General features: G+C 42.5%; 1 protein-coding gene across 1 annotated transcript in view; it reads left to right on the top strand.

The window, feature by feature from the left end:
- Positions 1-1,816: 1,816 nt before the first annotated feature.
- Positions 1,817-22,813, top strand: part of ST6GAL2 (ST6 beta-galactoside alpha-2,6-sialyltransferase 2) — a 191,950-nt gene continuing 170,953 nt past the window's right edge. Inside the window, exon 1 of the mRNA XM_054830512.1 lies at positions 1,817-1,938. The gene's annotated coding sequence lies outside the window, so the exon portion shown is untranslated. The remainder of the gene's footprint in view (positions 1,939-22,813) is intronic.

Raw genomic sequence — 22,813 nt, 5'->3', positions numbered from 1 at the left:
CCCTCCAATGACTCCAGATGCCTCCTGAGCCCACCCGCGTTGGGGTCCCTTTAGGAACGAGAGGTGCCAGGCAGGGCTGGCCTGCAGCTTAAGCACAAGGTTGTACCCACCACGCACTGTCTCATCCACTCTGAGCAGGAAGGACAGAAATTTCCATCTTTTCAAGACTTCTCCTGCTACTGAGACAAATCAAAGCCTCTGAAGTAGCCTCTGCCTGAACACTTCATGTTTTCTGACTTCCTAATAAACTTGGCAAGACCCCAGAATTATTTGTGTTTGATGAAAGGTAATTAAATACTAAGTACATGCTTTGGAGATTAACAACTGGACAGCTGTGTGTGAAAACATCCCCTGCGAAAAGGTTAGCAGGCTGAACAAGAGTGTCATGGAGAGTTGCAGAGCGTTACCGTGTTTTAGATAGAACTGTCAATAAGGCACCTCTCAGTTGTGACTGCTTTTTTAATAGGCTTCTGTTAATCATTTTCTCTTCTGTTCTCCCCATTTCCATCCTTATTACAAGGTCTCCTTGTGCCTCTGAATGGTGGTACCAAGTCATGGTCACACTGGGGCTCTGCAGAGCTGGCTCTGTGCCGCTGCCTGCCTTGCTCACGAGGGCAAAGTCACAGTCATATGCCCTGCTTAATTTTTTTCACCTTTTTTTCATCTGCTTTACAGATGACCCTGTGGTTACTGAGGTTGTACCAAGATCTGGACAAAGCCATTGCTATCTGGGGAACAAGGCTGCTAGTAAATTAAAGGAAATTAATGATTTTTCTCCCAGTTGTTACTTTTGCTATTGCGCTGCGCGTGTGTGTATGTGGGTGTATGGGTGACTATGTGTGAGAGAGATGGATTCATGGAGGGAAATCTTCCACAACACTTTCCTCTTTTACTTAAGGAGAGGATATATTTTATCCGATTTTTATCAAAGGTGACATCAGAAGTAATGAAAGGATAAATAATTTTAAAGCTTCAGAGAAAGAGGATTCTTTAATAAATAAAGGCTCTGTCTTGGAGATTTAACTTCCTTAAATCCTTCAAATCCCTTTGCCAAATACAATAATATCCCAAAATTTTATGACAGTTTTTACTTCATGTGTATTAGGAGCAAGTAACCATCATCGCTAACTGACAGACTGGACGCTCATTCCTTGTGGAACTGGCACATTGGGGCACCGTACATTTGCTCTCTAAAATATTTCCAAGTTCAGGAGTTCCATTATAGATCCTCCTATTAATTTACACATGGCATTATTTTTTTCCTTAACGGTGTATGTAGGTACAAAAAGGCAGTGATATGTATTTACTAAATTGTTACCTTCACAGTTAGTGAATTGCTTAGCACAGATGCTTTCTTCCATAAGTACTGTCATTAAATGCACGAAATTATTGATCTAAACTGCTTTCCGGGGAGGCTGCTCCTTAAAAAGAGCAAGAGTCAGGTCTCTGTTTGGCTGCAAACTAGGCTGAATTTCATAATAAAACTTTCATCATAAAAAGAAAAAAAATCAAAACTCCAAACAACAATAACCTCCCTATGATACATCAATGACTAAATCTCTGAGAGAGCTGGCTTTAATTTTTCTTATGGGGGAAAAAAAGAAAAAAAAGATAGATAATAGGAAGGATGCAGTGTTTCTTGCAAGGGACTCCTTTTTGAAGAGATCGTGCTAAAAGGCTGATAAAGGGATCTCTTGCTGCTGTAATTTGTAGAAAGGAGCTCTCTTAATTATAGTCAGAGTTTATTGCGTCTCTCTCTCTCTCCCCCGCCCCCCCCCCCCCCCATGTGTGTGTATGCAGAGAGCTAGAGAAAGCTGGCAGCACTACCTGAATAGCTATTGAAAGAGTGAGACTTCTCAGTTCCTGCTTCATTACTGGGTAGCAGCTATTCCAGTGTGCGAGAGCGCCTAACTGCATTCTCCCATCGAAAAGCCCTTGGTAAGTCCCCTTAGCCGGCAGAGCTGCGGATTAACTCAGCAAAAGGAAGGAGGGGGGTGGCAGGGAGCGCTCAGAGCCTGCGTGCGGCTTGAGATCTATTAGATTTCAAAGATTTTCTGTAATAAATGTGTAAGGTCTTCTGTGGATTGCTAGGATGCGAAGGCAGTTGCGAGGAATGTTTTGTGTGCTCAAGAGCAATGCTAAGTGCGTTCCGGAGTGTTTGAAACAGAGCAGAATTTTTCTATGGGAGATGAGATTGGTAAATGGTTCTCAGAACTGCATGAAGAGTGGTTTGGTTTTGTTTTGTTTCCCCCTATCATTTTCCTCTTGTTTTCCTCTCCCTCTTTATTGTGTTGAACATGTTAATAGGCTCAGAAAGAAGAAACTGTGTCTTCCTGCTGATTGATGGCTTTTGAAATGTAGAACTTTTAGCAGGAGAGGAATGAGAGCTAAGATATGTGAGGAGATATGTGTGCTTTTTATTTGCATGTACATTCTTGTCCACGTTTCTAGTGTTGATTGTACTGATTTACCATGCTCAGGAAAAGTCCAAAAAGCTAGGAGATGCACATTTACTGCTCAAGACACCGATGTTTGTGCTTGTTAAATGTGCTTGTATCACATGTTTTATTAGTCATCTGCCTGACAAGTGGCACTCTCCAGGTAGCTCTTCTCAGTATATGTAGCAAAAAGCACCCCCAGACAGGCACTCTTCTTCTTTACCTTGATCCTATGAATCAAGTTCATTGGCCTCAACAGAAGATGATAGAGGCCATCAGGGAGGTCAGGTCACAACTCTCCTTGCCCCAGCTGAGCAATGGCATTTGAAATGAGAGGCTGGAATGATGCCGTTAGCTGAGGGTCCCAGTACCCTGGAGCTGGCTGCGTTTTGATTTGAAAAGTATGAACGAGTTACTCCAGGGACAGGCCAGAGGTTATTGTCTAGCAATACAGAGCATTAACAGAATGACTGCCTCCTAACTGAACCCACATCTACTCCCCTGATGGATAACTCCAATCCAGAAAAGCCGGCTGCCTGACTAGCAGGACATGGGACCACTGGCTCATCTGTTACTGTCAGTCCAGTCCAGATCTCTGTTGGCTACAGCTGTCCATTGGATCATATAGGTGACACAGCTGTATTTATAGCTATGAGGGGAAAAGCTGCTCCTTATATTTAGAAAACATACACTCATGATTTGAAACCGCTGCTTAGTGTCCCTAGACATCATTTTTCTTTGCTACTGAGCAAACATGATAGCTCGAAGGACTAGGTTTTAGGTCTGCAATGGTTGCTTTCCAGTTAGTGTGAGTAAATTTACATCTCTTCTGCTGGTCGAAAGGACCAGACTTACTTTTTTTTTTCCTTTCGGAAGACTTCAGTGCTTATTAAGGGGCAACTTTCATAAGCTAATATTAAAGCAGAGCTCAGATCTGCAGCCAAGTACAGAATAGGTATTGCTTCCTGACACTCAGTTATTTTACATTATATTGATAGAGGAATTATGCTAAGGGGTGCAGATGACTAGGGGATTGATAAGTGAGCTTATATAAATTTACATAATGGAGATTATAAGTAGGAATATACCTCATGTTCCAGGTTTTCAGAGGCAACATTACTCCATCAATAAATTAAAATGTTGTCAAAATTGTGTCATTACCTGGGATGCTTAGTGCATTAAATATAATACCAGGGTGCAACTTAGAGAATAATAATCTGCAGGGAACAAAACCAACAACAACAAAAAAGAAGCTAAGAAGGTATAAGCAAAGAACACTTTTTAAAAATTTATTTTGATGTCCATCAACTACATAAGGTTGTTGCTAGAACACTCTTGAATACAACTGTGCACTGCCTTTTCTAAGTTTCTTTTGCTTTCATCATCTGCATGGATATATGAAAAAGCAGAAACACATCAATGAGAAGAATTCCAGTGCAAAGGGGCGGGGGGGGGGGGCAAGAAGAGGTAACTCTATTCGGCTCTGCGCTACATCCTCATATCAAATTCAGCCTTGACCACACTCATTTTAGTAAGGGGACTCTGCTGTTATCTGTTTGCTATCAGCATGGCAGGATGTTCTCAAAGCAACTTACTATCAGGTCAGGATGGCAGAGAAATGCTGGGGGCTGTTGACCGAGGCCAGATGCCATGACCTCTCTGTCTGCTGGAAGTGTTGTGCTCTGTGAGCATGATGCAACCTCGCACAAGAAGAAGGAACTAGGAAAGTGTGTCGGCCGATAGACAAAATCTGTGTTTACCATGGCCAGTGTATGCTCTGCAGCGCCTTGCCCATGGCACAAGGGATCTGGCTCCTCTCTCTTCCCGCAGATCTGCCCCAACAGGAACACAGTGAGGCAGGAATCATTTGTCTCTTCCTACAGAAGGGACTACATGCACCTGACACACAAGACTGCCCTACTCGTGATCGTGTAGCCACGCATCCCTGTAGTAAATACCCTAGTAAGTGGTGGGCAGGAGGTGTTGCTGATGTTTGGGCTGATTGGTCAGCATGTGTCTCCAGGTAATGGCTTACTCCATCCACCCTAGCAGCCCTAGTGGAATTATTTTTGGAGGATACAGTCCTAAGTTCTCACTGATACAAAAAGTCTTCAGACCTTGCCAGCATTAGCCACAGACAGAGATTTAAACGTACCTTCAAGCCAACCTAGGTTTTCATCAGAAATTCTCTCTGTTGCTTCTCTGACTTGAAATGAGCTCTCCTCCCTGCCCCCCATCAAAGATTACAATTCATGAAGCAGAAAATGCCAGACACTCAAGCACTGGCAGAGTTCTTTTAAATTATGTTTCTAGTTTATCATCCTTTTATATGTCAAAGTTTTCTATTTCCCCTCTCTATTTTTATATATAGCAAAATGTGCCAATCCAGGCATTTCAATACCCATCACTAAAGCATAAGGGTCCATATATCCTCATCTACTGAATAAACAGGGATTTTCAAAGGGCATTCCCTGTGCCAGAGGTTGCTTTTATTTGCATAATTTGACTACAGTTCTGCTTATAAGAATTGCAAAACCAAGCCAAGGAAGCAAAGACTGGTGTAATTCACAGTTTATTGCCCTAAAAGCCCTCCCTGTTGTCCTCAGACATCTTCCTTCTTTCCCCATTTCCTGTGAAATCCCCTTGGATCTGATTTAGACTGAAGCTCTTTGGAACAGGTATCACATCTCCACTCATTGCACACCTTCACGTCTGTCACACTGCATGGAAATATAAAATATTAACTATGGCTAGAGTATTTAGAGTGGATAAAAACATAATGCAATCTCCTGATCCTAACTGCTCCTTTTTCTGTAACTCCTTGTACCTTAGCAGGGTCAAAAGGAAAGAACCTATTCAAACCTTCTGCCATTATCTTTTTGTTACTGCCCTTAGAGAAAGGACTCAAAATCCAAACATCTGCTACCTGCTACCCCTACCTTCTACTGCAGGGCAGTGGTAAGGGTGGAAGGACCTTGAAAAGCCATACTCTTGCAGTTATCAGGGGAATTGTGAAGGAATAATTTTTCAGCGTGGCATTCTCGTGATTAGAATGACTTACAAATTGTTTTTGTCATTGCTAGGACAAGAGTGGAACTGACATTTAGTAGCATATGAATTCCCCAGTAATTGGTGCCCTGTAATATAAATTAGATTAGAGGCAGTTTACCATGTCCCAGTACAGCAAGTTTTCATTTTACTGTTCTCTCAAAGGAAGATAATCTACAATGTACATTTTAGAAGACCACTGCAGCACAGGGAAGATACAACCCTAAATGAAAAAAAAAGAGATTACTTCAATAGGACTTTGTATTCAAAATTCCTTGCCGGCTTAAAGAATATCTGTATCCAGAAATGATACTGAGTTTGAATGTTTCCTTTACTGCATTTTTGTGTTAAGTCTTCTAAATAATTAAAGAAAGGAGAGCAGAGCAGAACAGATAACTAGGTAATAGCAGGCATGATCACAACTAGCTTGCCCATTGCTTTAAACCTGGATCCAAGTCCTTTGACTTGAAATTGGAGTTTTTTCACTGAGAAACTGTGGCAGGATATGTTCCTAGCACTACAACAGATGCTATTAAAGCAGCTTCTTTTCATTATGAAAACAAAGCTGAGGCACTATAACATATGTTGTGTTGATTCATGTCTTAGAAAATATCATTCCATGGAGATACATTTGATAAATGCAATAAGAAAGCAGCTGATTCCTTGGAAAAATGCATTTGACTGCAGCATTAGCCACTTGCATATTGTACTTGACAAACACTCAGATGTAATATGTTTTAATACATTGCCATAACACCTAAGGATTTTCATTCAGATGCAATGCTATTCCTTTCTCTTCCTGAATGTCTTAAAAGATGCTACTTGCAAATGAAAAACATTGGTAAACAATTCCTTTTATGGGAATCTGACCCTGATGTTCGGTTGCTAGTGTTTAGACCTTAAGATTGTATGGTTCCTCATCTGCAAAAGAGAGATAATATTTCTGCCTCCATGTATACACCCTTCATCTGTCGTCGTTGCTTATACTGCATACTGAGGGCAGAGACTGTGCCTTATTATACGCACAATACCTACACAGTCAGCACCTACACAGCTCTTGGCTACAGCCTGTAGGTGCTCCTGTAAAAGAATTTTCCCCTCATACCACTAACTGATATTCTTAGTATCAGCCTCAGCCAACCGGATGGTGCTAATGATGCCGGCAGCGTTTCCCTCCGGAGTACTGAGCCTAGAAGCACCTGCGGGCTTCAAACCTCTTCCAGCACTGGTGATGTGGTCCCAGAGGGCCCCCAACTACTACTTTGACCCTCTTAACAAATAATAAAATCTCTTCACTCAAGCGTTTGAAGAAGACACTTGGCATACCATTTCTGCAATCAGTGTCTGGGAATGGACATGGCAATTATATCAAGGATACTAAGAAATACCAATTTCTTTGACAGTTATATTGGCTCCACAGAACTGCCTACAGTAAGTGTTTGTTTCTGACAGTTGACTAGATAAGGTGAATCCATGGGGAGCTGATAGGTGCCCTAACAAGGTATATTCTTGCAGCATTTTCCTTCTGACCAGAAACCCACTCATCTCACTGACAGCTGGCACCTTCAGCAAAATTCAGCACAAAACAATCAAAACAACAGCCCATCTTACTGATGCATCTATGTCCCAAGCCTAACTCGGTGCATTTGGCTGGAACAGGCTGTGTGAACAGGAGCAGATTTTGGAGAACTGCCTGCTCTTATCATTCTATTTAGTATATTTTGTATTAAAATATATTTTAATTCAATTTGAAGGGTGTTCTCTGCCCCCTTTAAACAGCAACAAACTGTCTCTCTGCTGAAGTAAAAGCATTTATTGAATTGATCCTTGATTAATTTTGTCCACTTCAGGGGGGGTTAAATCTGGTTACAGGGACAGAAGAGAGTAGACAAGGACTGTTTCAGGGGGTGGGGAGCCTGTACAGAGCAGCTGTTTTAGGTCCTTGTCTGTCTTGTTGCTCCACTGGGATCACTGGGAGGAGGATACAAGTTACAGCAGCCCAGCACAGGACAGGGAGAAGAGTCAAAATGTTGGTCCAAAAAACCCCAATATATTTTATGGATATTTATTTTATGCTGTTCTTCTTAAAAAAAGACAGAATAAAGCTGCCCACCTCTCTGGCTCAACTAAAAGTCTGATTTATGATAACAGTCTTAAAAAGAAAACTGACATAGTGAGATGCAAAAACATCTCTTTTAGTGTGTTCAAACTGAATTGTTGTAAAATGCCTTCAGATAAAGCCAGATCCGCCCATCTCATAAACCCCTGTTGTCTTTTAGCTGCATTCAACCAGAGGTCAACAAGGTGACTCAAGCCAAGACTCAGCACAGAAGAGGAAAACTCCCAAGAGCTTTTTCTCCGAGCTGCTGTCTTTTTTCTAGAGATTTCATCAGCTCCCTAGAGCTTATTGTCAGAGCAAGCACCCTGACTCTGGCACAGAAAAAGACAGCTGCGCCTTTTCTGTACAGTTGGGAAATCTGGCAGCCCCGTGCGTTGAGATTGCAGTTCCGATCTTCTTTTTGGGGCATCACTGGTGCCAAGTTGCTTCCTGTTGCAGAGTCCAAATGTCCCTGCTCAGTGTCTCTGAGATTAGATCCCATGAGGCAGCAGATCTTACCTCTGTGGTTATCCACAAACCCACTGATGGAGCTCCAGGGAAATAATTATAGTGCGTGGTTCTCCGTTCCCCATGCTTTCAGATTCCAAATTTCTTCTTCTCTCAAGTGATACAGTATGGTTGGCCACTTTCACAGCATTAAACAAAGTCATTTGGTGGTGAAATCACTCAGCAACAGAGGAGAGAGAACTTATTTATTGATTGGACTCCCCACAGATGTTACCTGACATTGCTGAAGTTTATAGGATCAGTTGTTTGTGCCAGCAAATTGCAGTACATAGCCTTAGAAATTGTAAGTAGGTGCAATGTTATATTTAAAAATGAAAAATTGATTTCTTCATGAGAATGGCGTGCAAAGCAGGCAAGCATTCATTCTGCATTGCTCATTGGGAAGCACCATCGGATTATGCTTTCCGAGGCACTACAGAGAGCAATACAGATGCGAGGCAGTACCTTACTTTCACCACAGATCTCCTTTGAATTCTCTGAGCATATTTTTCTAGCTCAATATCCTGCTGCCAGGTGCGTCTGAGGTCAGAGCTCAGCACCTCTGTTATTCAGTTAGCTGCCATGTTTTTTAGCTTGGCCTCCCCCCAGAAGTGGCTTGTAATAAAAGCGAGCTAAAAGGCAAAGAATAAGGGCACTTGCGTGTCCTTCCTTGCTAAGATTTGATTCTCTTGGCTTAGAGTTGCGACTATACTAAAACAAAACTGGTATTTTCTTTGGCTAGCAGTGGGATATCTGGACAGGAGTGGGGTTGGGAAACGGGCTAGTGGAGGGAGAGCAGAACGTGCATCATGGTAGTGCGTCACTTGCATTGTGCTCCAGATAAAATACCTGAAAAATCATCAGGCTTTTGCCATCTGTTCAATTTCTGGAACGCTTCCAGGAAAGGACAATACCTTTAAAGACAGTGTCCATTTTAGCTAACAGATCCACTCTCTCTTCAAGTACAAATCACATACATTTCACTTGTGATCATGGACGCAGGTATATGCATCTGAGTTTGCACGAACACAGCTATTGGGAGGCGGAACGCTTACTTCTCCATATATGCAACTAATCCACCCAGCTGTACACGGACTTCTAAGCAAGCAACTCTACATCTCTGTAATGACTGTGTTATTTATTAAAGTTGGCTAAGCCTGTCTGGTTTAAATCTGGATTTAATCTTATCTTAAGATATTCAGTGTTGTGATTTTGGTTCAGCAAAGTGTCAGCATAAACGTGTATATATCTGTCTATCTATCTCTATGTCTGTAAGTACCCACTCTACAGCTGTGTTCCAAAGCTGTTCCCCCAGAAACATGCAACACCTGTATGTCAGTACAGCTCTTATTTTTCATTTTTAACAAGTAGCAACTGAGAGCATACCAGAGTGTCCAGCTCCTGCTTTTAGACTGCATGAAGTCTGCTTAAACCAGGGACACTCAAAGGAAAAAATTAAGGACCATCACATTTCCAGATAATGTATCTTAAGATCTGATCTCATAATGCAAGGGTCAGATGAAATCAAAACACTGTTTACAGCAGTGCTCTTTCTTCTCAGCTCTGCAGTTATTAAAGGTATTTAGCCTGAATTAATTAAAAACAAAAAAAACCCAAACCCCAAACAAAAAAACCTCTGCTCTTGACTAGCTTAAGGAGTAACATGTGGCATGTAATTTGGATTTCTGAGCAATTTAGACAAGTAAGCTGCATTACTCATCCGTCTCATTTAAGATATGTAGATTCTGTAATCTTCCATCTGGATTTTCAGCCAAACTTTGGGTTGCTTTTTTGGTTGTTTGAAGAAGGCTGGAGAAGAAGAGTCTTCTTAGAATGAACAAAGAAGGGTAAAAATTGTCCATTTGGAAAAAAATGAGCACATGATAGAAAGTGACCCAGGGCTACAGCAATGTATGGGAACCTTCAATTTCTTTTCAGTGACAAGAACGATTCTTTTACTTTCTTTCCCACAGCAAACAATCCCTCTGTATTTCGTGCAGGATCCACTTAGAACCAGTGTGGCGCTTTGGTACATGACACTCACAAGCTTTGTCCACTCCCCTTGCTCTAGCTACAGTATCGTTATATGAACACATTGGTGATGACAGCATGAGAAATCAGACTGGAAAAGATCCATGGGCAAGCAAATCAGAACCTTCTACTCTCGGGGCCGGGTGGGGGGGGGGGGGAAGAAGAAAAAAGGAATTTTTAAGGGAATTTAAGAGAAAAACCATGCTATTTTTATCTGTGATCCTGCAGTGATGACACCATTCATTTGAACATGATGGAGTACAGATAATGCCCAGCTGTTTGCATAACTGCTAGTTCTGGTAGTTCAAATTTATGTGTTCCCTTTCATTAACTAGTGTACTGGGGCTACCCCCAGACACTCTCTATCCATGACTCAAAGGAGGCCAATCTGTCCAAGCAACCAAGCCAATGTTAGATCTGCCTAGCAGTATAGGTGAGAAAAAAGCTTCCTGTGGTAAGTCTGCAGCTAACATGATTTGATCAATTCTGAAATGAAATGAAATGATGAACTGAAAAAAAATAATAAAAAAAAAATAAAGCAATGCTCTTCAGAAAGATATTGCTCTTCAAGGGCAAGTCTAGCAAAGGTAGTTGAGCCATGTTCATATGACATTTATCAGAGGGAAAGGACCAAAGTCTATCTAATTTGTTAGGCTTTGGAAAGCAACTGCAAAAAATCCTTAGCCAAGATCATCTATGGGAACAGATGCTCCACAGAGATAAAGAGAGGTGCACACAAGCATTGTTTCCCCCACACACACCTCAAATGAAAGAGCAGTAAATAGGAGTGGCAGCTTCTTCAAGCCATTTTTCCCTTGGCAGACTTCTCTGGCAGCAGAAGCCCAGCCAGGTTCACTGGAGCATCCTGATAGACCTTGTTGGAAGCTGGGAATGCCTTTTACTTGAAAATGGATCTTGGTGTGGGGTTTTGTCTCTAGACAGACTACTAGGGAGGGTGCCTGGAAGGAGACCATTAATGGCTCCATGATGGGTACAGTTCAGTAGAGCTGCACAATTGCTTTATAATTCAAAGGATCAAGGGGATAAGCTTGAGCATTGAAAAACATAATAAAATCAGTGTTGTAGCCAAGCAATATGAGGTACTTTTGGCACCATTTGTTCATTTGGCAGACTGGCACACGGCAAGGTGAGATCAGCTTTGTGCAGCTGAACCATCAGTCTAATGTCTTGCCAAGTCCCTGGTACTGTTTTAAACACATCAGGCCCCCAGAAACCGCTGAGGCCAGAATCTCAGAAGGCTGGGTGTGAGTGACAGCACACCCACACCAAGTGCCAGGGGCAGGGTCTCGCTGAGGGTTGGGTGGCTTTAAAGTGGGAGAGGACTGGCCCGGCTAGGAGTGATGCTGACACAAGCTGCCACAGGGCAGAAGACCTCAGTTCTGTGTCATGGCAAGCCATCCATCTGAGCCAGAGGAACGCTGAAGGCATCAAACTACGCCTCTTCGCCTTAATTTGGGTTTTTACATTTTTCTTATTGCTTTAAGGGGGGTCTGAAGGGTGGTGTATACCCCTTGGGTGGTGTGGGTCCTGCTCCATGTGCAGGCTCCCTCTTGCAGCAGCAGCAGCAGCAGCTGGCAGCTCCGTGGGGCCAAGACCACCCTGTAGAACAGAGCAGGTGGCGACCGTTCTCTCCGTCTCCCACCTCATCCCACCGGGCTTGGCAGCGTGAGTGAAACAAGGCATCGCTTTTCACAGGCTGGGGTTTGCATTAAGCATAAGATGAGAGCTATGGCATTAACGTACGTGGCAGACATGCCTCCAGAGCTGAAGCAAGCCAGATGTTACCAGTGAGATTACCTTAACTGCTAAGACACGCATAATGTTTACACCTGTGGTCCTAGGGGTAAAACTGCAGAGGATGGAGGTGATTTGGCTCTCCATACCTGCACGGAACAATCAGGCTGCAGTTGAACCCAAGACATATGGTGCTTTATGCCAGGCAACCAGGGGTAACTCCGAACCGAAGGAAACAGAACTTTTGTAGAAAGCATAAAATTCAGATCTTTGAAAAAGCGGTATGACGAGGTTACAGCTATTGCTGTTTAACAAAGAAAGAGCAACCAGACACAAACTATTTTTCTCATGGTGTCCCTGGCAATATTTTGATGTGCAGTGCCTGGGAGTTGAGGCAGCAGCGAGGCAGGACTAGAAGCAAGAAGAGGGACTTTTCTCACAGCACAATTTCTCAAGCCAAGTGGTTCAGAAATTGGCAGCCCTGCACACGCAGCAAACAGCAACACATTACAACGAAATCAAAGCTGTTATTCCACATATCCAGAACAAAAAAATAAATATAAGAAGGTGTTACCAGTGTAAGCCCTGGGGAATTTGTGTTTGACTTGGCACCAAAAACATGCTGTGAGATTGTTGACCTGACAGCATCAGCTGTGATCTTTTATTGAGAAGATTTATGCAGCCCTGAAAGTGAGGATTTGGCAATTAACAAGAACAAGTTTGTCAACTGTGCTGCCTTGTTTAGACATTGTAGAAAATTGTGTACACACCACGTGAAAAAACATGTATCCTGTTGGTGGCAAGAGGGCATTCAGAAGATGACACCATTAATGTTGCTTTTGTGAAATTTCTAGTTTCAGGGCTGATGTTTTCATTGCTGGGAAGGTACAAGCTTTGAATAATCACAGAAGAATGAGATGCAGCAAGCGGAAGTGTGAAGTAGCTCCATGTAGAAGAATTTAGGCAACATTTCACCCTTAGTTTATTACAGTTTCTTCATGTTTTTTAGAGTAGGGTCACCCCTTTTAAATAAGACATAATCTGTTTGAAAACATTAGGCTTCATGATGTCTTGCATATTTACAGGAATAAATTTGCTTTAGCATATTTAAATAAGATAGTTTGACTGGTATTAGACTTTCAGTGCAAAAGGACCGCCGTAGGTAAGGTTTTCAAAAATAGGAATCTAAACACAGACAACTGAAAGGCATCTATATTGGCATCTACATATATAAAACTATTAAATTCTAAATATGGCTTTCTGGGTTTACCAATAGGGCGCAATATTGAGTTGCTGAAAGTAGGAAAGATAGCTGCATTAGAAGAGTACGTTCACCTGGCTGGAGACCTCCTGAACAGCACCATGCTGCTTCTAGGGCACACACTAGCCTGGATACCTTTACATAGCCCTGCGTTATGCCGCACAAATGCATCCAAGCAAGCCCAACTTGAAAATGTGACATCCAAGTTAGCAGGCAATGTTTGGTTTTACCGTGCGTGTTTGAGGACAGTCACATTTCTTATCATTGCTATAGTGGAAATTTAGGAAGCACAAGTGTTTTGTCCTTCAAGGCTTGGCTCATATGACTACTTTCTGACAAGCTGTGGTACTGTTAATGTCAGTGAAAGTGCTTACACTATGAGTAAAAGCTAGTAGGAACAGCATGGATAATGGTTAAGAGCATACACAGCACCCTCTTTATTTAGTTCCTGATCTGGGCTATTTTTGAACAACTACTGCTGTTTATTGTCATTACTGGGTTCAAAAACTGACTTCCTTTGTTCTCTTTCCAAGGGACAGAGTAAATCAGTTCTGACATTTGAAACACTGTATTTACGGCAGTGCAGAGCATGTGGCTCTGGAGCGTGGCTGCAACGAAAAACAGAGCAGCAAAAGCCCCTGGATGCATTCATCATCATCCAGGGGAACTGGACGGGGGGGTCGCTCCCTCACCATCTCTTTTTTCATCCTTTTTTTGTAAAAACATTTTGAAATGGAATATTAAAACATGTTGCTCTGCTTTCAGATCTAAACCCAAGGAATTTCACACAGTGGTGTTAGTAACTGAATGTGTCATCCACATTGGATGGGTTTTGTCCCTGTCTCCTCTCTCCCCAGGAAGGGAGGAAGCACCGGTTGTCACCGCTTCATTAATTGTTCCTTTTCTCCCAGTGGTAAAGGGGCACATTTTAAATGCCAACTGGCACAGTTTGCAAGGGTGTATAATTTATGAGGCTCATGTGAGAAAATGGAAAGATAGCTACAATCAATATGAGCATAAGCAAAACATTCAGCTTGCAATCTCTGCCACACAGCGTGACTGCCCATGCTTAGTTATCACTCTGCACACATTTTTTACTTTCCTGAACTGTAATTCTCAAGGTCTGGTTGTTTGTTGTTTTTTTTTTTAAAAAGACTACATATTTTTTAGGCTTCTCAAGGGAAAGAGGGACAGTCTGGAAAAAACCAAGATTGAAAAAGTATAAAAAAATCATATATCTTGCCAAAACCCGATCAACACTGTTGAATATTGTGGAGGGTGGAGGGTATGTGAAAGCAGAGGCAGGATTCTCACACAAGACAGCTCCTTACTGGCAATGGAAATGGTCTGAAGAAAGACAGGCAAGGCAGCCTTTCACAAACAAGAGGGGAGAGGAAAAGAGAGCAGAAATGTAGGGACCTTGGCTAGACAGAGCTACAGCTATTAGTTTTTAACTTTTCTAACCAAGCTATCTGCATTACTGGCAATACCATCCGAACAAAAGCCAGGTGTCTGCAGATTTGCATTGATCTACATATGTTTAGTGATATCTGAACCATTGTGCAAAAGCATATCTGATCTATACAAAGGGGAAAATGGAAATACAGAAATACTTCAGGGTTTAATTTATTTTCTTTTGCATATGTATTGTCCTTCCTTCTGCCTGTGTATTCTCCTTCCTCCCTTTCAGCAGGAGACTTTCACTCTAGTATCACATCAATCTGAAAAAATTTCACTTGATGAACAACCCCACAGCCACATCTCCTCCCCTAATTTTACTATACTCCCCTACATTCACTATACCATCCACCACAGAAAGTCAGGAATTCCAGCCCACTCCTAAAGTAAACCAGCCTTGCGGTCCATACATCTTGGCCAGATGTGAACCCAGATAACATTAGTTCTTAGTGCTTTATGTTTCCAATTGCTCTCTTAAATAAGAAGCATCTGGCTTAAACAGCACGAAGCACTGGTGCCAGCATCGCTAGGGGGGGTTTGGCAGGGACTGTGGTCTCTGTTCTTGGAGGTGCCACAGGCTGCAGACAAGGATTTATGTTGTCATGTAAAGAGCTCTGGCCTGGCACACAGTGTGTTCATACAGTTCTCCATTACATACCTTTATTTATGCAGAACTTTTTTCCCAGGGGTGAAGAATTGAGCAAAAGATGAGGTAGACTTCAGCTCAGCATCTCCAGTGTGTATGCATGTGTGCATGCGTGAGAGCTGATACCTCAGTCTATGAAGCTGCATGTCCTCAGAGGTATCGTGACCTGTGGCGATCCCCTCACCAAATAAATATGGGGTGATTGGGAGTGAAAGCTGGTGAAGGGGCCACAAAGCCAGAGCTTAAGGTAGACCTCTCTCATCATTAACAGAGTTGAAAGACTCTCACAGACAACAAAGATGATTTGATTTTGTCCCCACCACCTCTTGTGGAATAATTTAAAAATCCATTTAGTTTGGCTTAATACATTTTTTATGTGTATCTGAATTTCACCCTCAAGTGAAAATAATGTTCAGGAGTCTTTCCCATTGAAACTATATACATATCTCTAGAACGTAAAATACACACTCGGAAGGGAGTCTGAAGATAGATTTGTTAGACTATCTGTCCTGCTGGAAATATTTCTAATTGGGGCAGCAGACTTAGGTTTCCAGATTTTAGTCCACACATTATTCCACTATACCATACAGGGATAGCAGACAGGGTGACAGCACATAGAATTATTTATCAGAACGAATATAATTAAGTCTTGAAGTGAAATGCACAAGAAAGGGAAAAAAAAAATCCAGTAGAGCAATATGGACTAGGATTGTTATTTACTAAAAAAATATGAGGAAATACAAAAGAAAAAGCATGAAAGAAAAAACATTATTACCTTCTCCTAGTGCAAGCAATAGTTTTAGCAAATCTGCTGTCAGAAAATGTTTCCCAAACTAGTTTTATTTAAAGAGTCTCTCAAAGGGCAAATTGTCTAGTAATCAAGTCATTTCATGACTTAATTTACCTTGATTAGCATGGTACTTTTGAAAAAATGCTAATCAATTTTAGCTTCTAGTAAACTGGAAACACCACATAAATTGCTGTCACAGTCTTAAACTGCTAATCAATTTTGAAAATCTAAATCAATGTGCATTTTTACATTATTATTTTTCAGTCATTGGCTGAAATGCCTTTCTTGACCTTGAAGTGTAAGAGAAGAATTTCCATGTAAAATAAGAAGAATTTCCATGTAAAATAATTAGAGAAAAAGATGCCACACTTTGGCATTGCAGTTTTTAGTTAAAATATGTAAGAACTGTAAAGAGCAAAAATGTTTTTAGTAAGCAAGATCATCACAGGGTCATTTCATTTGTTTTTTTTCATCTGAAGATGAGCATTCTTACATGTTAGGATCTCACATTCTTTAAGCATACGCTGCATATTTACACTGCATAATGCAAACTGCTGGGCATGTTATAGCAACAGGTTTTCTGAAAAGCTGCAGCCAAAAAAATACTTATATGTTTTGCAAGCATAAAAGTATCCCAAAGAATACCATGACATAATTGACAGCACAGCCACATAAGAGTTTTCTAAATTATTATGTATCTCTTTCATTTTCTGTGTTGCCACAAATAAACCTGTCACAGGTCTTTAGGCAGTGTAACTGTGCTTGGAAATTGTGAATTTTCAGAAGTTAAAGGCTTAGATATTTTTTAGCAACCAAATCTAATCATCAGCCATCTGGCGCTTCTTTTACTTATGTGTATATTAGAAGAACAGAGACACCTGCCCTCTTGTAGAAAGAAGCAAAATCCCAATCCTAATTCCATTGATATATCCTATTGCACTATACCTATTATTTTTTTTCTTTTTTCTGTGTGTTTCTGAAAGAGACCCATAACTCTTGCCAGCAGAAGGCAGGCCATCACATATATTTGTCTGACAAAACAAAACCCTGTCTGGGTCTGGACATCATTCTTTAGACTAGAAGGAAAATGGTACAAGGTGGGCCAAGTTCTGGGAAAAAAATAGCACAAAGCCCTGCGTAATGTGGAACAGCAGCAGAGCAATGCTGGCTTCCCCCAGAAGACACTGATGTGGCTACAGGACAATGTCTTCTGTCTTATGAATACGCAAGGGCAACCAGAGACTAGACAGTTGTGCCCCTGTGCTCCTCCAAATGACACCCAGTAAGGAATAGGGTATGTTAAAACTACTTGTAGTTGTATAGATGCCTACATTTGGAGGTAAGTTTCCCTGTTCTTCTTAGCCCATGGAAAAGTTCGGAGTATCCTTTTTAGGCTATATTGCCTTTTGCAGGACAAATCTCCATTGGACTGCATGTAGAGCCTAGGAAGTCATCTCAGGTAGGAGCCTGTAGTTATGTGAGGTCCAGACTTCTCCTCTGAGAGGTCCAGTGATGTTTGAGCACCATTTGGATCCTTGCAAGTGTCTGTCTTGGCTTGTGTCCCTGTGTGCCTGTGCTGCACATTTGTGGCCTGTGTACTGGGGATCATTCCCAAGGTATTCCTGTTGCTCCCAGCTGTGGTCTACCAGAAGACTATTTTCAACTTCATCTCTGTGTGCTTTGCCTTGGCTGATTCATACGTAGCCTACCTGACATGTATTACTCCAGGGCCTATGACCTGCCTTTCTCTTGGTTCTGCAGTTCCTATATGCACATGGTGATTTTCTCAGTATCCTCACTCCATAAACCAATTTCCTATAATTTCTGGTTTTATGTAGTGTATCGCTCCTGGCTGAACAGAGTGAGCCCAAGCTGTCTGCCACTGTACCACTCCTATTTACTGGAGACATCCAGGGCATAAAAAAATGTAAACTGAAAAGCTTTCTTCTGGTGCTATTTTTGTGCTATTTTTCTTCCACAATCTGGACCCACAAGTCCAGCTCTATTGCAGCTTGGGCAGCAGAAGGCATGAGAACTTGTGGATCCTTCACATAGATCAACATACAAGAGAAATTGGGTGTACTTCATTTATTAAAAGCAATGTGATTTCCAACTTCCCAAACACTGATAAAGGCTGAGAAAATATAGTTTAGAAGACAAAGAGTTTGTGTCCTCATTGGGAGGACTTATTTGTTTTTCAGTAACTGATGTAAAACGTGCATAAGGAAACACTGGCAATATGAAATACTGGAAAGCTCTTAATAAGTATTTGATGCTCACAAAGTGAAAGTAAACATGCTAGTAAGTTTTTCAGTAAAGAAGGACCCATGCCATGGTCTCAGACAAATGGCAGGGCTCATCTGTGCTTCAGGAGATGAAAGATCAGTATCAAAGGTGACTGCACAGTTTCAGTTGTGACCCTGATGGCTCAAAATGCTAGTCAAAACCCTGAGTGATGTTCCATTTGTGGAGAAAAATTAGGTGGAATCAGGCTGTTCTTTGATGTGAGCCCATGTATTTAGCACACAAAGTCCTGTTTCCTTCAGAAAAGCAGAGGTAGAACAACAGAGGAATATGACCAAATTCCTAAGATTTTCTCATCTACCATTCAGCCCAAAGTACCTCCCCATCATGCCCAACGCTTAGACCATGCTCTCAGTACCTGCCCAGGCTGTGTCTTGTGCATCTTTCCAACTTCTTATTGCTTCCTACCACTAACATGCAAAACCATAACCAGCAGAAATCAGGTCATCCACCTTGTGCCTTGCATATGCCTTCATTTTGGATAGTAGTTGAACACCTACATATGGAGTGAAGGTCACCTTTCTTCATAAAGGAGAGTACCTGGTTTTTATGCCTACCTTAAGCAAAGGGCATCAACATAATTGACCCCCTCCAGTTCAGTGGGTGGGATTCCTGTTGCTTGATTCTTAGCTCAGAAGAACACTTTTAGGGTGTGAATCAACTGACTATTCAGATGTCTACCTTGGAATGAGATGATTGTACGCTAAATTTTTTACAATGGGAACCTCGGCTGACCTGCCTAGACATAACCAGCTATGCTCTAGGTATCTGAATTTAGTCAGATCAGCCCATTCAGTGTCAGTCTGAGGAGATACGCTGAAGCATCACTACAACACAGACGTAACTCAGGATATAGGTATGCCATCAGCGCTAAGGAAATAAGGAACTTTGAAGATACACCATCACTGTTATGCCAGGTGATCAGATGCTTGAAGACACACTTATGCCCTGAAAGCTGATAAACGTGGGTTCTGTCATGAAACGGATGTGTGGAGAAATACATGCCTGGGACAAGCACTGACTCCTGAAATGCTCTGCTCTGTTCATGGACAGAGATTATGAGTCTAAGTGCATTCACTTCTCTAAAACAACATGAGAATGGCTATGAAAATCATATCCAAAGATACAACTGGAGCCAAATTAATCATCATTAGACTATTGGTCATATCAGCAAAAATATAAGCATTGTGTGTATTTGAAAAATGACACAGAAGAAGAGAAAATGAAAGTAGGAAATTAAACTGAACTGAGTGGAGGGAGGTTGAAAAAAGAGAGGAATTACAGAAGAACGGATGAGAGTAGAGGAGAGAAATTCAAGGGGATAGGCAATAGAAAAGCAAGAGGACACACACCAATGTAAGAATTGTCATACCATATCTAAGGCACTGCCCTTGATACCCAGCATCTTGTTTCTGCTATAAACCAGGATGAGATACTTCAGAGGATCGTGCAAGAAAGCCATATATTGAAAACCTGTGATGTAATCAGCCTATCAAGGAGGTTTCCTCCCAACTCTTGTCAGACAGAGATTATTTAAAGTCCTGAAGCATGAAGGAGGGGTGACAGCTAAGGTGAAAATAAAACCAAGGTGGTCAGAATGGAAGGAGTGAGGAAAAGAACAAACTGGGATATAAAATAAGTGTACAGGATCAGGCTTGATTTTCCCCCAGCGCTGGGCTGAATCAAGGATCCAACTCAAAAGTCTTCATCTTGGGCTTCAGTATAACATACAGGAGAGCACATTATCTCGGACAAGAATGTTTTCTGTAGTTTTCTGTGATGTTTGCCAAAGTTGCAAGATTTCTAAGTTACCCAGTTTGTTCCTCCATGTAATCCATTTAAAAAATAAAATAATAATAAAAAAAAGGACTACACTTGTTCACTCCTTAGTCCTCACAAATACTTTCAGAAAATGGTTCCGGTCCCTTTCTTATATCTTCTTTGCTTCTTATTAAAAGTAATCTGAAATACATTGACTTGGCTATACAAGCTGCCCAGATTTGGATACTCAAGCTGCTCACTGTCCTTTGAAGCTCTCCTTTCAAATCTATATACTTGTATGATTAATATTACATATGTATTCTGGTGTGTGCTGTCAGGGCAGGAAGGTTTCTTAATTGACATAGACCAGGTGTAGAGAGCTACCAAGCAACTCTACAACAAGTGCTCACCAGCGAAGGTGCGGAAGAGTGGCAATTGCCCGGGGGCAGCTCCAGGAGGAGTCTCCGCTCAGGCAGCCCCAGCTCTCCCTAATGCTTTCTGTCATGGATGGGGAGCCTGCTCAGTGCTGCACCTCTCCAGAGAACAAAGCAGATGCTGCACTTGTGCTTGCTTAGCCAGCACTGCTCATGGCACCTGACATAAGATAAACGGAGCTCACAGGACCGCAGAACAGCGTTATCCAAGTATTCTTACCTTAGTAATTCAAGGCAATGCAAGACCCAGAAATCCCTTTCAGTAGCCCCTATCACTCTTCCAGATGAGTTCCTCTCACGATGGCCCTAGCAAGAAGATGTTAAGTAGAAGTGACAACCAGAGCAGGCCTTGTGCACCTCTGCATGTCAGATATTTCTCACGGCGGGTGGGGGACTGGGGAAGAGAAGCTGCTGCCCAACAGCATTCGCCCTGCGTGGAGAGAAGGGAACGTATTTGAATGTTTTAGTACAAATACATCAGCTCCTTGCAGGATATTGAAACCGATCAGCAGACCCTGCGTATCAGAGCTGACTTTATGTGTCAGTAGTGTCAGTCTGTTGTCAGGGATAAGTTTTAGCTGTTTATGGTTATCACTTCAGCTGGGGATTAAATATGAGACTGTGTTGGGTTTGCGTGGCAGGGTTTTGGTAGCGGGGGGACTGCAGGGGTGGCTTCTGTGAGAAGCTGCTAGAAGCTCCCCCTGTGTCTGACAGAGCCAATGCCAGCCGGCTCTAAGACGGGCCCGCCGCTGGCCAAGGCCAAGCCAATCAGCGCCTCTGTGATAACATATTTAAGAAGAAAAAAAACACTTAGAGAGAGAGCTTTTGCAGCCGGAGAGAGGAGTGAGAAGATGTAAGAAACTCTGCAGACACCAAGGTCAGTGCAGAAGGAGGGGCAGGAGGAGCTCCAGGCGCCGGAGCAGAGATCCCCCTGAAGCCCGTGGTGAAGGCCATGGTGAGGCAGGCTGTCCCCCTGCAGCCCATGGAGGAAGGATGAGGGGGTGTAGAGATTCCACCTGCAGCCCGTGGAGGACCCCACGCCGGAGCAGGTGGAGGCACCTGAAGGAGGCTGTGGCCCATGGGAAGCCCACACTGGAGCAAGTTCCAGGCCGGACCGGTGGACCTGTGCAGAGGGGAGCCCACGCTGGAGCAGGTTTGCTGGCAGGACTTGTGACCCCGTGGGGGACCCCACTCTGGAGCAGTTTGCTCCTGAAGGTCTGCACCCCGTGAGAGGGACTCCATGCTGGAGCAGGGGAACGATGAGAGGAGTCCTCCCCCTGAAGATGAAGAAGCGGCAGAAATACCGTGAGATGAAGTGACCGTAACCCCCACTCCCCGTCCCCCTGTGCCGCTGAGGGGGGGAAGGTTGAAGCCGGGAGTGAAGTTGAGCCCGGGAAGATGGGAGGGGTGGGGGGAGGTGTTTTAAGAGTTGATTTTATTTTCTCATTCCTCTACTCTGTTTTACCTAGTAATAAATCAGATGAATTCCCTCTCTAAGTTTGGTCTGTTTTGCTCGTGACAAACAATTAGTGAGTGATCTCTCCCTGTCCCTATCTCGACCTGCAAGCATTTTGTTATGCCTTTTCTCCCCTGTCTAATGAATGAGGGGAGTGAGAGAGCAGCTCTGGTGGGCACCTGGCCTTCAGCCAGGGTCAACCCACCATAGAGACCTACTAAATTTGTGGCATTGTTATCTTATTGTGGACATAAGCTTTTGAATGTGCCTTGGACAAAAAATTTTATTACATAGAAAATGGTTCCTATGCACCTCCTATATGGCCCACATTGCTTCAGTTTCTACACCTTAATTTGCTTACCCTGTAGTAAAAACTTTGCTTTCAGGAGAGTAACTGGAATACCATCTTATCAGGGAATCCTAGTCAAGAAAGCATGCAATTTCCTCATCTTGAGCGAAATAAAACCCTTTAAAGACATGTCAAGGTAAAAAAGCCAGTAACTGGCAAAAAAAATCCCATGTTTCCATAGCAGGCTGACCCTTTACAATGCTGATTTAAATGGCATGCCTCTTTTCATATTGCATTAGTGTTTCAACTTCTGCCTCTCCTTGAGTTTAGTTTCTGGGATTTTGCAATTTACAGTCCAGTGTTCTGCTTTTCTGTGTCTAGTCTGTGCCCAAGCCTGTAAAACTGGATGACCATCTTGCTCTGACAAATTTGCTCAGGGTCAGCAGGGTAAAAAGTCTGACAGAGGAATTATAAAGAAAAAAAAAATGCACAAAGACGTGGACAGAGTTTCTCCTCAAGCACAGCTAAGTCAGCTCT

Source organism: Grus americana, chromosome 1 (assembly GCF_028858705.1).
Source record: "Grus americana isolate bGruAme1 chromosome 1, bGruAme1.mat, whole genome shotgun sequence".
NCBI lineage: Eukaryota > Metazoa > Chordata > Aves > Gruiformes > Gruidae > Grus > Grus americana.
This window is presented reverse-complemented; position numbering and strand designations above follow the sequence as displayed.